Genomic DNA, 17346 nt, shown 5'->3' with positions numbered 1-17346 from the left:
AAGGTCATGGGCATATGATAGACATAAGCCAAAGATGTAGGACAGGCCCAAATCTGATAAATACTGTCAAATTGGTAGTAAAAATAGGGCTAATATCTGTTTGCTTTAGGTTTAGTATAACAATCCCAATGGAAACATAACAGTTCAGACAGTATTTTGAACAGAAAAATTGAACTTAGCTCTATATTGAGTCTAAAATTTTTAATAACGGATGCTTCTATCCAGTGGTTTGCTACAGAATACAGATCAATTTTAAACAGTAGATACATCCCCTGTTTCCCAAATTAACAATGTGCATGATAATTTTTTATCATCATTATTCCTGTCTGTGTACAGTAGAAAGACTAAGACAAATGGTGCAATCCATTTTGTGGCAAACTTTTGATTAAAATTCAATGAGAGATTATGATTCTGCTTTTAAGTATACACTTTTCATTCAGTTATGTGTATCTAAAAAAGCTATTTTACTCACATAAGACGCACTGACTCTTTTGGCTGCCTCTTCTCTGAATGTGATGGGAACTTACCTAAGAGATCGTTAAGCCTGAACAATTTTAATAACTGTCTTAGATGCATCAATTCTCTCTTTTTCCTCAATTAGGTTGGACTGATATTCCAAAAATTACAGCCAGCCAGCTTTTCCTTAAAACCTGTAAAACTTTGAGTCTGATTTACAAAATAATAAATTGAGTCTTAAAATAAACAACTTGGGTTTCATCAAGTCTCAGAAAATCTCCATTCTGACAACATGTATTGTAGAAGACATCAGATCAACTGATCACAATGATTCAGGCAGTAGTTATGTAAAGCATCCTGGACTACTAAAATTGGTCCAGTCAAAAGATTAGTTTAATAACAAGGATTTATGACTATAACTGCCTCTACAGTCATCCTGGTTCAGCATTACAGTCTAGTGTGAAATCTGTCCTCTGTTGTTACCAGTCTTTGCAGGTACCCAAACCTGCCTAACAACACTCCCTTGGCACCTGGGCGATTGAGTGCACATACAACAAAGCCATGATTACACCAAACTGTTCAGTGTCTATGCTTTTCAAAAGCAGGCGTTGCTCTGCCCACCTTGCTTGCAAAGACAAGGTGGGCTTCAAGCATGCCTAGTTCTCCCACAGACTGAAATCAAAAGATCTACCTCTTCCATCTCCTCATCAGCAGCGCCAAGGTTAGTGCACTCCTTCAGGAGCGGGTAGAATTGGACTCCTAATGACTAATTCAACACTGTAATTCAGTATGAAATAGGAAATGCCAACCTGAAAGGAAGTTGTAGTGATGTGGGGGAATAACCTAAAGTTGCACCAGGAAAGGTTTAGATTGGATATTAGGAAGAACATCTTCACTGAGAATGTTGTTACATACTGGAACAGTCTGCCCATGGAGGTGGTAGAATCACCTAAAAGCTATGTAGATGAGATGCTCCTGGACATGGTTGAGTGGTGGGCTTGGCAGTGTGACATTAGTGGTTGGACTTGATGATCTTAAAGGTCTTTTCCAAATGAGATTATTGAAGAGAGTTTCTAGGTGCATTGTTGAGATTCCTATTGTTTTCCAGTGGAAGTTTCAGGTGTCATACTACATGTTAATGTGGCTGCTTTTCCCACTCCGGGACAGTACCAAAGAATCCCAGGGATCAAATAAAAGATTAATAATCTTGAAAATATTATTTAGGATTAAATCCAAATGTTACAAATTTTAGAGATCAGAGTTTGATGTAGAAAAGGGCTTAAATCAAACACTGAAACAGAATTAATCCATGAAATCCTCTAAGTCTGTCTTCTAACCACCAGCAGTGTTCTTGCAAATCTTGCCCCACATTTTATTTCTACACAAATCACTATGCTTGACATAATGGAGGAAGACCAGTGTGCATGATCAGCTGTGCAGTTTAAATTTCCTACAAATCACTTTAGTTGCTTAAAAATATGTGAAACTGTAGGAACTAGCCATACTAAAGTCATTCATTTTGGACTCCAAATGAACAACCCCAGAACAGCTTGTTGGAAGGCCTGGCACTTAGTTACAATCAAATTCAATGATGACTTGTAATGTGCATGTCAAAATGAGGTCAGCTATTTGAGGCTGCTCACTACCAACTTTCCCTTTCCATGAGCCAAATCACTGCCCAGATGCTCATAGAACCTTATTACCATAATGCCAACAGGTTATGGAGGTTTAAATGTGATTTTGCTATTGATCCAAACATACACTAAGCTACTGGAAAACTTTATCAAGGAGTGCTCTGCTGCTTGTGAATGCCAAAATTTGACTGGCTCAGAATTTTGAAGGATTTTTAGCCATTTGCTATGACCTAACTCACAATGCTGTAAATTCTGGTTTACAAGGTATGAGACATTAAATGAATCCATATGTTTGGGTTTGTTTTTTTCTCTTGTTTTTGCATGGCCATTTCCAACAGCCAAGTCCTTAAACCAGCAGTCACCAAGGATTCCCATTGATTTCTGTGGGCTCTGGATGCAGCCATTGGAAAACCTGCAAACTCTATTGCCCTGCTGAGATTCCAGCTGATGTTCTCACCCTGTGCTGATGTGCTCTTCAGATGTAATTGTTTTTCTCTGATTTGCGGTATCTCCTAGTAACACCGGCACTCTCCTTCATTCACTCCAATGACAACAGTCATAAATTCAAAAAAACACTTATAAAACTTGAATTAAAGCACATAACTCAAATCTTCATACCATAGAAAGCTTTGAGTGGTTATGAATGATAATAAACTAAATATGAGCCAGCAATGTGCCCTCGTGGCCAAGAATGCCAATGGCATCCTGGGATGCATCAAGAAGAGTGTGGCCAGCAGGTTGAGGGAGGTTCTTCTCCCCCTCTACTCCGTCCTGATGAGGCCTCATCTGGAGTCCTGTGTCCAATTCTGGGCTCCTCAGCTCAAGAGGGACAGGGAAGTGCAGGAGAGAGTCCAGCGCAGGGCCACCAAGATGATCAAGGATATAGAACATCTTTCATACAAGGAAAGGCTGTGGGAACTGGGGCTGTTAAGTCTGGAGAAGAGGAGACTGAGGGGAGATCTCATTAACATTTATAAATATCTAAAGGGTGTGTGTCAGAAGGTTGGGACATCCCTCTTTTCTATAGTAGATAGTAACAGGACAAGGGGTAATGGGATGAAGCTGAAACACAAAAAGTTCCACTTACACATAAGAAAAAAAGTATTTCACTGTCAGAGTGAGGGAGCAGTGGAACAGGCTGCCCGGGGGGTTGTGGAGTCTCCTTCCTTGGAGGTCTTCAAGACCCGCCTGGACATGTTCCTATGTGACCTGATCTAGGTGAACCAGCTTCTGCGGGGGGTTTGGACTAGATGATCTCTAAAGGTCCCTTCCAACCCCTACCATTCTATGATTCTATGAATAAAAGCTACCTGGGCTGATTTTAGGATTCTAAGAAAATACATTGTTGCCATGTAAACCAATGCTATGAATAATATAACTAATGGTACCAGTACAATGGTAGCGGCATATTCCCATCTGTTTATCCTTTTTAGCTTGAAAAACTCAGGAATGCATTGTATTCCACTACTGTTAGAACACTAATTTCAGGTTTACAGACTCAAACTTCATCTATCTGTCCATTAAAAGATCTTGAAAGCATGTCAAACTTATGGTTCATTGAATTAGTTCTCTATTTTTGTCTTTTTGTATATATTAAACATTGGATTGGGAAAAAATCTCTTTTATTAAAATTTCTCTCAATATTGTAATTTTCCTATTGTATTACCTACATTTTCTTCTATTCAGAAAAGAGAAGACAGATCACCAGGAAAGATTCCTTTTGTTGTTATCCTGCTTTAATTTGATAGCATGAAAGTTCACATTGTTGCAGGGTGTTTTTTTGTTGATTTGAATGCTGTAACAGGTACTTAGTACATAGAATGATATACATAGTATATTAATTAAAGAGAGAGAATCTCAAGCTATTTAACTAAATAAGAAGTTAACTGACTCGATCAGAGTCTAATACTTGCAGAGGGAAGAATTTTTTATAATCATTGACTCTTTAATTTAGCAGAAAAATATATAACAAGATCCAGACAATGGAAGATGAAGCTTGACAAATTCAGAGGTAGAAATAAGATACTCAGAGTGTAATTAACCATCACATCTTCTCTACAGATGTGCTAGATTCTTTGGTGCTTGCAGTTTTGAAGTCTGAAAAATCTTCAAATAGAAAAAAAATCAATTAGAATTTACTGTTTGGTTGTGATGCTAGACTGAAACTCCTGATATGTATTGTGCAGCTGCGTAAGAAAGAGTTTTACAACAAGCCTTGTTGGATTTCACCTATGTTTACAGTAGAATGTTGTCAATTCCTTTGGTTGTCTTTATCACATCTTCCATGTGGCAGGACTGCACTCTTCTGCTTTGTATGCAAGGCCTCCTTCGAAGTTCTGGTTTGCATCTCTACAGGGTACAAACGAAATAACAATAATGATAATAATAATAATAGCAGGTAACTGTAGCATTGTGCACAACAGAGAGATACAGATGCCTTAGCCAAGACGATCTGATTTTGACCAAGGATGGTCCACGCTTCAAGAGACTGATTAAAATTAGACTATGAATGTGTGTTTGATTCCTGGATGAGAAGGCCCATGTAATAACAGTCTCTACTCACAGCAAAATCAATGGGGTATTTGCACCATATATATTAGGAATGGGATTCAGATCAGCTGGTTAGGCATCTAATTTGAACCAATTCTCATGTTATGTCAAAATATTCTTCATACAGTTGACACAGAAGGGCTTCTAGAGAGAAGATCTATCTGATTTTAGGTTTTATATCAAAATCCAAATCAACTTCCAAAACAGCTTGTGTCTCTTCTTTAACTGTGTAATGATTCTCAGAAATTAAACTCCTTGCTTAGGTAACTACTTAGGTTTCAGGAAAACACTTTATGGTATACCCCTGGTGACCTTCAAAATTACAACTTCTTATCTGCATCTTGCTACCTAAATACTTGTGAGTGCTGTCAAGCAGTAACACCTGATAGACCTTCTCTTTCAATTTTTAAATCCACATTCCTCTTCAGTAAGGTCATGCTAAAAAATTTGGAGGTATTTGTCAGATTAATTGTAGACCTTTTGAGATAATCATGCTCCATTCTCTTAATAACCAAAAAATATAGAAGTAGTTGTTTATAAGGCATGATTCATATCCTGTAATGGACCTGTACATATGAATTGCATTCTAATTATGCCTATTTTTCTGTATAACCACAAATTCAACCTAATAAAATTAGTTTGGATTTAGATAGTGACACCGTAGATGTCTGAAACTAGGTCAGATGAATCTTCCAAAGTTTGTCACGCCAAGATTCTTCATCTGGTCAAATTAACGAGGCTTGACCAGAACCAGATGTAATTCAATAATTTCAGAAAACGTCTCAGAATAACATCAAATTAGTTTTTTATTATGTTGTATGCATCATTCATTTAGTATTTTAATACAGGAGAACAGGCTTGTGTTATACAATAGCAAAAAAAATTAAAATTAATTTTGAACACACTGTACAGAACACTTCTCCTGAATAAACCTTTAATATGAAAATAACACATTATAAGTGAAGTGCCATCAGTATTTCTGCTGCTCAGAACCAGAACATGCTGATTATGCTTTGGAGCACACACATGGCATTTGGGTGCTTAGTTGACATTTTAAGTGATTGAATGTTAGGAGCCTACATCCCACTCCTCTTGCTGAAAATGTGCTCCCAGGGTTCATATCCTGGAAAAGTCCTGGGTCATGAATATAAGAAAAAATAGATCAGGAGACAGAGAAAAGATGTTATCCATAAGATCATGCAGCTTCTTTTTGTTGGGAAAAAATAGGCTTTTAAATTCAGTAAAGGATTTGGAAGAGAATGTCAAAGCTTTCAAAGCAGAAATTTCTTTTTCAGTGGGAAGGTGGAGATGGGGAAAGCGGAAGTATTGAAGAGTGTTAGGTTTAGAGCCACAACCATTCCAAGAGAAAGAGAAGGATGCTAAAGGATGAAAAAGAAACATAAGTCCTAGGACTAACATTATTACTCATTGTCCTTTACCATGAAAGAGGTTAGAATGAATCATAGAATCACATAATCACAGAATCTTAAGGGTTGGAAAGGACCTCAAAAGATCATCCAGTCCAACCCCATATCCAGAGAAGGACCACCTAGAGCAGGTCACACAGGAACTCATCCAGGTAGATTTTTAATATCTCCAGAGAAGGAGACTCCACAACCCATCTGGGCAGCCTGTTCCAGCACTCCCTCACTGTCACAGTGAAGAAGTTTTCCCTAACGTTTCTTTGGAACCTCTTATGTTCTAGCTTGGACCCATTACCCCTTGTCCTCCATCCTCTCATCAAAATAAAAATGGAAATTTATACTCATTCTTTGTTTAAACTGCAGTTCTGTTGTTTTTCCAGACTGACACAAACCACTTCCTTTTGTGTTCTACTTTGTTCCAAAAGTCAACTTAAAGGGCTACAGGTGAGAGCGGTGTCACACGTATGATGAGGGTATACTCCTTAACAGTAGCTGAGAACACTCTTTTCCATTGTGAACCTATTAAGCAAGTAGATTCAATTGCATCAATGTATGACCGTCTCATCTTACTGCAACTTTAAGGTCTTTTGCTACTTATGTCTTGAAAATAAGTGAATTTTGTTCAACTCTGTGATCCTGAATGAGTTATCGGGAATAAGTGGCTTTGAATTTTAGTCTTTATACAGTTGCAGAGCAACAACTTCCTAAGGGTTGACTGTACTAAGTAAACACAACATGAAATCCAGCTGTGAGTTTCTCTGTAGGTTTGTCTGTTTGTTGAAAACATCTTTTGAAGTTCTGAGATTCATAGCCTATCACACTAAAATCAACACCAGGTAACATCTCCTGCCAATGTTCATGTACTTGCTAATAAGGACCTATGTACTTGCTAATAAGGACTCCTAGAAGCTGTAAAGTTTCTAGATTCAGTTCTCAAATGGTGGAACTCTGTTAAGTAACTATTTGCATTGTATGTCCACCGACTTGATGGAAAAATTCACACTGTTCAGATAAGATCGTGTTTGTATCCAATACCAACACATTTTTATCCAAAATAGAGGAAAAAGAATATTTCCTATTGTGAATCTTGTCACGACAATTTGCAGTTGGCCTGTTTCTATGTTTTGTTTTCTTAGAATGCATCAGAGCTACCAGTCTGGGACATATGAAAATGTAATTGAGCTTGAAATGTCATCTTGATAGCAAGTGATACAGCTAATTCTGTTGGTAAATGTTGTGCGGTGCTAATTGCTAAGTCTAAATTTAACAATTAGGTTAGAAAATCTGAAGTATAATTTATAATGGGATATAAGCTGCAGGCTTCAGCTTGTGCTGACTTTTTTATTATTATTACTTATACCAGTTTAGGAGGACACAGCTGAAGAATTTTAACCAGGAATCAAGATGCATGCCTAATTTAACTTCAACCAAATTTGATGATACATCTAGTAAATTTGCTATGGCTGCAAAACATGTTCTAACAAATTAAACTTGTATCAAGTCTTTTTCTTTCTACAGTTTATAATTATACATGAATTGACATTGTCATCCTAAACTTCATTAACTTCTTTGAGATTTTCATTGATGTTGTCTAACAGAGAAGTTGATTGGTACTGGTCTGTATGTTTTCTATCATTTAAAGAGGAATGTTGCTATATTTCAGCATTCTGAGATTTTGAAACCTTGCATTAGTCACACATAGATTTTACATTTGACATTCTGCAGTACTAAAATCTTTGAGATAATAAAACATTAGAAAGAAATAAACAAACTGCAGATTATAAAATTAAATCTTATTTTCCTCACACTAAAATATTTTGTGTAGCAGAATCACTAGATAGTTGAAGCTGTCAGAGAGCTCTGGAGATCATCTGGTCCAAATCCCCTGCTCAAAACAAAGTCAACAGACATGTAAATTGCCCAAGATTATGTCCAGATATGTTTCGTCTTTCTCCAAGGATGGAAACTCCATAACACCTCTGGACAACTTGTTCCAGTGCTTGATGATTCTGACAGTAAATGGAATTTCCTGTATTTCAGTGGGAGCCCACGGCCTTTTGTTCTGTCACAGTACATCACTGAGAAGAGTCTGGGTCCACCACAGTGGTTATTTAATACACACTGCTGGCAGCCCTATGAACTTTCTACACTTCAGACTAAACATCCCCAGCTCTCTCAACCTCTCCACATTTAACAGGTTCTCCAATCCCTTAAGTATCTTCATGACCCTTTGTTGGACTTGCTTCAGTATGTCCACGCTCCTCTCATACTGGGAAACACTCCAAAAATGCTGAGCTGAGGGGATGGATCACCTCCTTTGACCAGATGGACAGGCTGTGCCTAATGAAGGTGAGGATGTTGTCAGAGTCATTTGCCACAAGGATGCATCAAACTCTTGGAGTCCCACCTTCTCTTCCATGCTGTTTTGCAATCATTTGGACCCCAGCATGTAGTGGTATGTGGAATTATTCCTATCTATATGCAGGACTTTTCATTTCATACTCATGAGGTCCATGTGGGTGAATTCTCCTTTTCTATTCAGATATTCATATACAATAGTACAAAGATTTTGTCATTGGCAATAAACTCAACTGGATTTATCAAGTTAAATAACTTGAAAAGATTCACTTTTGAGAAAGTCAAGATCCTCAGCTAGTATAAACTGACATGTTTCATTGAAGGATGTCATGCCAGATTTACATCGACTGAATGCTTGGCTTCAAAAGGAGCTTTTGATGTCTATGAAGTTCTTATTGTCATCCCTGTGGAATGTGGAATGTTGCACCACTGCAATAAGACAAGAATTTTCCTTGTCAACAAAGTATTACAGAAGAGAGAGAACATGTTAACTTCTTTTAAGCTACATAATGCTGTTACAGAACAGTCATTGCTCTAGTATGAGGGAAAATAATGACTGAAAGAGTGGTCACATTGTAAATTTTCATCCCACTGAAAATACATTCTTGCTCTCCCACAAAACTCTGAATATAATCTGAAACTTGAGCCTCGTAATGATGACTTGATTTTCTCCTGCACTGACCCAGCTTAAAAGCATAATTTTCCTGTCATATAAAAATATCTGAATGACAACAGGGCAATACTGTCGTTCAGCACTCTGTTTAGTATTGACCTTAGGTGTGACTTGACAACGCGGTACTATGAGACAGTTATGTGTTTTCTCTTTCACTTAACCTTTCCTTACATGAAACAATTCAGATTCCCTCTGCTTTCCACCAGTCCTCCTGAGTATAGTATGCAATATCACAAAAACTCAAGTAATATTAATGACCGTTAGCCTTGGCTCTCAGGAGATTGAGGAGACGGGGTAAAGGACTGAAATGTGCATCACACAACTACAGTGGAAATGGCAGAAAGAGGGCAGGGATTTAATCTTCTTTTTAACTATGAGATGTGCTTAATGAATTAACTTTTTAAATCAGAACGCACAGTGACTTGTCCAGGCCTGTGTAGTTTTTTTCTTCAGTAGCAGTTTTGCAACCTGACATTCTCCTCTCTGAACAAAAAGAAAAAGGGTTAAATGGAGTCAAAATGTTACTTGACTGAAGACATAGACTTGCATTTGTTACAGAAGTCTTGTGCAGGATTGCAGTGGCAATTACATTATCAAACTGAAAGTAACATCTTTTACACTTGTTATGGACAAAGTAGTGACACATTGCCAGGCCACTTTACTGAAAGCCAGATGAATGAAATGGGAATAAAAGCCACAAACTATATACTTTATTCTATAATCATTGAAATGAACAATATTATATTTCCAGCCATTTTCAGAGATTAAGTTTAGCTACAAGCATTAATGATGACTTTTAGTGTTCCTTTCCCATAGTATCAAACACATAATAAATTAAGTTACCTTACTACAGTCCATAAAATACTTGTAAATGTAATTCATCTCAGTTGATGTAAATGAACTTAGTTAAGATTTCGTATAACAAAGAGGAGCCTTTAAATGATGAGTAATATTTTTGCCTTTTATTTGTTGAACAGGAGAAGGTTTTTATCTTCCATTTGTAAAGAGACAGTTATGACATAACTTCCAGCGATGTCATCAAACAGATTTAGAAGCTTTCATATCAAAAAAGCATGAGAGGTACCTGGTCAGCAGAGTTCATCAGGTGAATTTCATAAGGATTTCAGAGACATAGCTTTGCTGTTAGTAAAGTTTTAGCATAGGGCTTCAGAAACATTATCATTTGATCTATAGTGAGGACCCAGAAAGAATTTTGCTGTTTTTTTCCATTTTTCCATAGTAGGTAACCATTTTTCCTGATTAATAATAATCTGAACATGAGCCAGCAATGTGCTCTCATGGCCAAGAAGGCCAATGGCATCCTGGGATGCATCAAGAAGAGTGTAGCCAGTAGGTCAAGGGAGGTTCTGCTCCTCCTCTACTCTGCCCTGGTGAGACTTCATGTAGAGTACTGTGTCCAATTCTGGGCACCTCAGCTCAAGAGGGACAGAGAACTTCTGGAGAGAGTCCAGCGCAAGGTCATCAAGATGATCACGGGACTGGAGCATCTTTCATATGAGGAGAGACTGCCCGAACTGGGGCTATTTAGTCTAGAAAAGTGGAGAGTGAGATCTTGTTAATGTTTACAAATATCTAAATGATGGGTGTCAGGAGGTTGGGGCAGCCCTTGTTTCAATGGTATCTAGCAACAGGACAAGGGGTAATGGGATGAAACTGAAATACAAAAAGTTCCATTTAAATATAGGAAAAAACTATTTTGCTATGAGGATGAGGGAGGCCTGGCACAGGCTGCCCAGAGGATTTGTGGAATGTCCTTCATTGGAGGTCTTCAAGACGCTCCTGGACACGTTCCTATGCAATCTGATCTAGATGAGCCTGCTTGTGCAGGGGGTTTGGACTAGATGATCCCTAAAGGTCCCTTCCAACTCCTAATATTATGTGGTTCTATGATTCTATGATTTTAATAACTGGTAATTCAGAAAAAGGGACAAAAAAAGTGGATTAAATAGATACAAAACAAGTAGGAGGCAAGGAGTTAACATGGATACAAGATACAGCTTCTGAACACTTCTTATGTAAAAGAAAATACGAAAAATATTTTTCACGTTTTATCTTTCAAAACCAATGCAATATTAAAAAGATGTGTTCAATAAAACCAGAGAGAATTCACAACTAATGATGAACAGTTTGTCCAAGCGTTGGTATGAATCCTGTCACTGCTACTTGCAAAGCTCTTACACCTCCATGTGTTCTTATTGCTTTTTAAAGCATTCTGGACTTGAAAGCAATCCAAAGGTACATTGTTACATTGTAAATTGATGTACATCACTGTTAAACCAGTCATTAGTGTAAAGAGAACCAGGAGAAGACAGGGAAGATATAAATTATTCACATACAGGGACACTATTTTTCCATATACTTCCATTTTTAATATAAAAAATAAATGTGCACACACATATAGGGACCCACAGATACAGACACTTTCAATGAACCCTTCAATTCTGAGTATCTTTGAAAGTAATATAATACAGATTTAATCCAAATGTTTAGTCCAATTCTCTACAGAGTGGCATTATTGTAAACAGACTCTCTTTTGTATTTGGAAAGTAGAGGGACAGAAAAATACAGTAAATATGTCTGTGGCTAAGAGGTACCCATGGTAAGGTTTTCAAACCTCACGGGTTTTAACCTAACAATCCTATTCAGAACAAAATTTGTCTAAATTTACTTTAGCCATCATATGTTTTTCTAAGAGCAATAGACCCTATTTGTGTCCATAGCTTTTATGTTTTTTAATAATTATCTTAGATGCTGAACAAATACTCAGCAACATTACAGACAAATTAGTTCTGGAGTTGATAATTGATCTTAATATAGCCTGTTATAGAACTGCAAAGCAATAAAACTATACCCTTTAAAAGGAGCTGTCTTATAATCTTAGGGATAAAGAAAAGCCTCTTCTGTTTTAGAGAATTAGATATCCTAAATTTTTTAAATCCAATTTTCTTTTGCAATTTTATCTGTATTTAATGTACAAATTACACCGAATGAAAGCTTAAGTTGAAACAGACAATGTTATTTTCCAATTTATAATCCATAATAGAAAATACTAACGTGTCATTCGGGTGCCGCAATGGAACGTTTATGGAGCTGTATCTGTCCTCTCCCATTCACATGAAGTATTTGTGGTCCTGCCATGAGTCACAAACCTCAGAACATAAATTTAGAACACATGCTTCCTAATAGCCTGTCTTTAATAATGTATCTGTGTTCTTAATCAATATGAGTGAAATGTTTTCATAATTTAATAATAAAGTGGGTATGTTCAGAATTTTGAACAAGTGAGGATAAACCATGTTTGCCTGTGAATAACAGCTTTTATCATTTACTCAGTGGGATCATAATGTATTCTTTCAATCTGCACCAAAGGTAGTACCAGGAAACTATTTTATAGATTTCTTGGTAATCTGAGCTGATGTTATACCTGTTACAGGACACTTCCAATAAAATAGAAACACAGCAGGATGAAAAAAGATATAAATGGTGTTTTTATACGAGTCAATAAAAGCGTGACTCTGTAGTAATAGAAAATTTGTTCATGAATTGTGAAGTACCAATGGCTCAGTCGGTAAGGCATTAAAATAATTCATGTCCTGCCATTGTAACTTTTTCTTACAATAGTACCTTTAATTTGCTGTCTCATTTTCATTGTCAATGAGAAAAAGTAAGTCAAGTACATTTATGGATCATGTCATTAAAGCAGTTTATTGGAATGACTTTTTATTTTGTGGATAGCTCTCTGTAAGAAGAAAGAAGTCTAGCTCGCGTACAGAGGAACTTATTTCTAGTAACTCAAATTCCTGTTTTAGAAGCTGTATTTTAGGATGTAAACCTTATTTTATTTGAGATTACGGATGTATTTAGTCAATGTCACAGAACTACTTCCAAAAAATTCAAATGTCTACTCCGCGATCTGCAGGCTAACGTATGTCAGCAAATCCTTTTCTCCTCTCAAACTCTGCAGATTCAGGGGTACTCCCAGTAAGCATAAAGGTTGTCAGCTGGGCTTAGTTTGCAGGACAATCAGTAATTTGGAAAAAAATGTTACAGACATGGAATTTTTTTGGGTGCACCAGATTCTGACCGTAATCACATTGCTGAAATTGGGAGTCATTCCAGAATGAGCAGAAATTATTCTGCTTATGTTTATGATTCTTATCAATGTGGGTCTTGCATTTCTTTCATACCAGAAAATGAAAATTAAATACATTCAAGAAAAAATAGGACTAGACTTACTGTGTCTGAAATGCGATATCTTTGACAGTCTGGAGAAGATTTGTATGGTTGTTATTCTCTCTTTTCTGTTAAATACTTGTTTTAGCACATTTAAATGTCCAGTTCTCATCCTTTTCACTGTGAATTTTTCATGGTTTTTTTAATATCTAGAGGGACTTTGCTTTTTTGTTTCTTTTTCACCACATGTGCATTTGTTAGTTTTTTCCTGGATAAGGAATTCTGATTTTTATAAAAGCGATGTACTTTTAAAGCACATGATGCTAAGCACATTTAATCTGCAAAGCAATACTCTTGCTACCTTCCATGGGAAAAAAAAGAAATCATGAGTGATATAAATTTTGCATCTTAGATCTCATTTCCTCTTTAGAACATAAATCTTGTGCAAAGGAAATAGGGTCTCCATTATCTCTTAAAGATGAAACAGCTTCTAATATGGATAGTCTACATTCTCTCTGTCATGTTCCTAGGGGATAGGTTAATAAATAATGAACTAAATGTTGTATTTTGAAGTCTCTTAGTTCATGGCAATGCAGCTTTCTCACATGTTTATTAAATTTCAATCTTCATTAGACAGGGTTAGTGGAGAAATTAGGTCCCTCTTGTATTGGTTTAGGATTTCAGGGTTATAAAATAAAGAAAAAGCAGATAGATTTTTGTGCTTTTTTTATCATCTATGGGCCTTTCCTTGATCCTGACTGCAACAGGTACACTGCCTATGACTGAATCAGCTGAAATATTTGTCAACACTATTTCAACACCATCTATTGTAAAGGTTAAAAAGGGAAAAGAAGATTTGAGATTACATGCTGTATCTGAACAACGGTGACCAGCCTGAACAATTGCCAAACAATTATGGTAAAACTCTTTATAAAAGCACTACTTAGCACAAAATACCAAGGTCTGTTTGGATGCCAGATATAGGCATCTATGTGAACACTGGCCCTATCACCAGATCTTTTCATCTCTACACTCGGTTGAACCTTTAGAGTCATCTTTTTGAATTTCTCTTCAGTACCCAGAGGCTAACCCAAGTTCAGATGGAAGAATTTGTGCTTACTTGAAGTTTGCTTTTAACCTTTCACAGAAGTGGTTTCATAATCTAACATAAGCATAAAAGGAGTTATTAGGGAATTTGGAACTTAATAAGGTACTAGTCCATTTTACCCGCTGGGCATCCTGCTGGTTGGTGAATTTGAGATAATGACTCAAACAAGATGAACAAAGCTTGGTTTTCTAGGCATCATCTCCAAATGTAATGACAAAAACTTTGCAGTCCAGCTCACCATGCTTCTGATGGTCTTTACACATTCTGTACTCCCTAAGAGCTTACACAAAGTCTTACCTTATGCTGCTATCTCTTGGTATCTTCCATTTGCAGTTCTTCTCCCCAGGATTTTAAAAGATCTGGTGATCATAACACAGGACAAAAAGCCTCTATATGTATACTTTACCTTGACAGTATCTTAGCATAACTGTGGTAGGTAGGGACCTCAGAGGGTCTCTAGTCCAACTTCCCACTCAAGGCAGGACTGGCTAGAAGATCAGGTCAGGTTTCTCAGACCTTTGTTGAACCAGGTCTTGAGTCTAAATGCAGGGATAAAGACTGACTAAAGGAAATAATGATCTGAAAATTAACAGTCACAGTTTAAAAAGATGAGAAACAAATCACCAACTGGGGAGCCATTTGGTTATGCTTACTAACACAGAACTCTGTAGCAACAGATACAATCATACATGAGAAACTTGCTAAACCAAGTATCATATAAGTAGAAACTAGCTGTAATTAATCCTATAATTAAGAAATGGGCTTTGGAAAACTATAAATTTGAAAATATGAAATACTTTAGAACCCATTTGTAAAAAATAATCATCATTTTTAATGGAAAATAAAAATGCTATAAAAATACAATATTTTCAGTGGCAAGATAAATGATTGTCCAGTTAAGAGAAATTTGGAATTTACCAAACTGTGTTCTCAGAAATATATGAAAAATCATTACTCCTGCTAGGAAAAGTGGGAATTAATGCAGAAACTGTAGAGAAGTTCAGAAAAAAAAAAGGAGACAAAGAGAAAGAACAATGAGAATGGAAAGAGGTTATAGGTGGATCAGAGGATTATTGGAGTGGTAGGATGCAGATGTGAAATAGGATGTGAGGATAAATATTTCCATAATCCTTGCCACTTGCCATACTGTTAAGAAGTCCCTGGGAAAATAGAGTGCAACAATGATCACTCCTATATGAGAAACATGCTTTCAAACATGAATAGACACAAGAAGAGGTTGTTAGGATCAGCACAGAAACAGTGTTTCCCTTGCAGAAGGACACAAAGAGAGTTTGGCTTGTTTAGCCTTGCAAAACACAGATGAATACAGGATGTGATTGCTCTATATAAATTTATCAGATGGGTAAACACCAGGGACAAAAACTGCTTAAACTAAAGAACAGTGTTGGTCCAAGAACAAATAGTTATAAATTGTCCATGAATAAATTTAGGCTTGAAATTAGGTAAAGTTTTCTAATCCTCTGGTGAGTAAGGTTCTGAAACATCTTCAAGTAAGAATAGTAAAGAAAATGGGAAATCTAGTTAGTTTTAAGAAGGGGCATTAAATAGTTTTTGAAAGAGATTATATGATGCGAGTGACTGTGATGAGCAGATTGGATTCAGCGGCCCAGTGGAGTCTTTCCTATTTTGTACGTGGGTATTCCAGTCAGGCTGGAATCTAAATCTTTACTCATGGGTCTCCTGTTAGAGTGGACGGTGACACAAATGTATGAGTCCTCTCTGATGTCCTTAAAAAAAAAAAAGAATTAATAATTTATTTCCTGATGGATTTTATGTGGACTTGGAGGTTAAAAATATCAGCAAATGAAAACAAACAGGACATTCAAAGCAGGCTGCTTGTTGTACAAAGCAAACGACAGAACAAAAAAGACACTTGATGCCTCCAAGAAAGCGTGCAATTTGAAAATAAAAAATAGTCAACAGTCAGACAGTGGATTATTAGGAAACAATGAAGCAATATTGGTTGGCATGCTGAATAGCTGTGTTAGCACACAGTAAGATTTTTGAAAATACGTTAAAGGAGAAGTTTGAGGAGAAAAACATGGTAGTTGTATTTTTGTGAATTTATTTTAAAGCCTGTATGGCAATGAAAGTGAAAGGGCAGAAACGAGTGAAGTTGAAGGTGTACTCTTAACCAGAGACAAGAGTCAACCACATGAGCGGCAGAGGGATGGTAGAAGGACAAGGATGAAGCTGATGGAAAGTAAAGAGATTGGTTCCCTTTTGATGGAAAACAAACAAGGATAATGAATTAGTATTTTAAAAAAAATCCGATGATGATGTTTGCAATGGCATTCCAAGTGGACACAAACAGGTTAAAGTTGCATATGTAAAAAAAAAATAACAAAACAAAAAAGCTATCACACAAGCAGATACAAATAAAAGATCTAGCTATATTGGCAGGAAATAAACTCTACATGTTAAAAATGTGAAAAATCAACTTAATAGAATCATAGAATGGTAGGGATAAAGCAGGTCCACCAGGTTGCACAAGAATGTGTTCAGACAGGTTGTTAAAATCTCCCAAAAAGGAGACTCCACACCTCCCTGGGCAGCCTGTTCCACTGCTCCCTCACCTGAACAATAAAATAGTTTTTCCTTATGTTTAAATGGAAGTTTTTGTGGTCCAGCTTCTTTCCATTACCCTTTGTCCTGTCACTAAATACAATAGAAAAAAGTGTTGCCCAACCTCCTGATATCCACCATTTAGATTAATGAGATCTCCCCTCAGTCTCCTCCAGACTAAACAACCTCAGTTCCCACAGCCTTTCCTAATAAGGAAGATGCTCCAGTCCCCTGATCATCTTGCTGGCCCTGTGCTGGACTCTCTCCAGAAGTTCTCTGTCCTTGAGCTGGAGAGTCCAGAACTGGACGCAAGACTCCAGGTGAGGCTTCACCAGGGCAGAGTAGAGGGGAAGGAGAACCTCC

Source organism: Colius striatus, chromosome 1 (genome assembly GCF_028858725.1).
Source record: "Colius striatus isolate bColStr4 chromosome 1, bColStr4.1.hap1, whole genome shotgun sequence".
Lineage (NCBI taxonomy): Eukaryota > Metazoa > Chordata > Aves > Coliiformes > Coliidae > Colius > Colius striatus.
Note: the sequence above shows the minus strand (reverse complement) of the source record.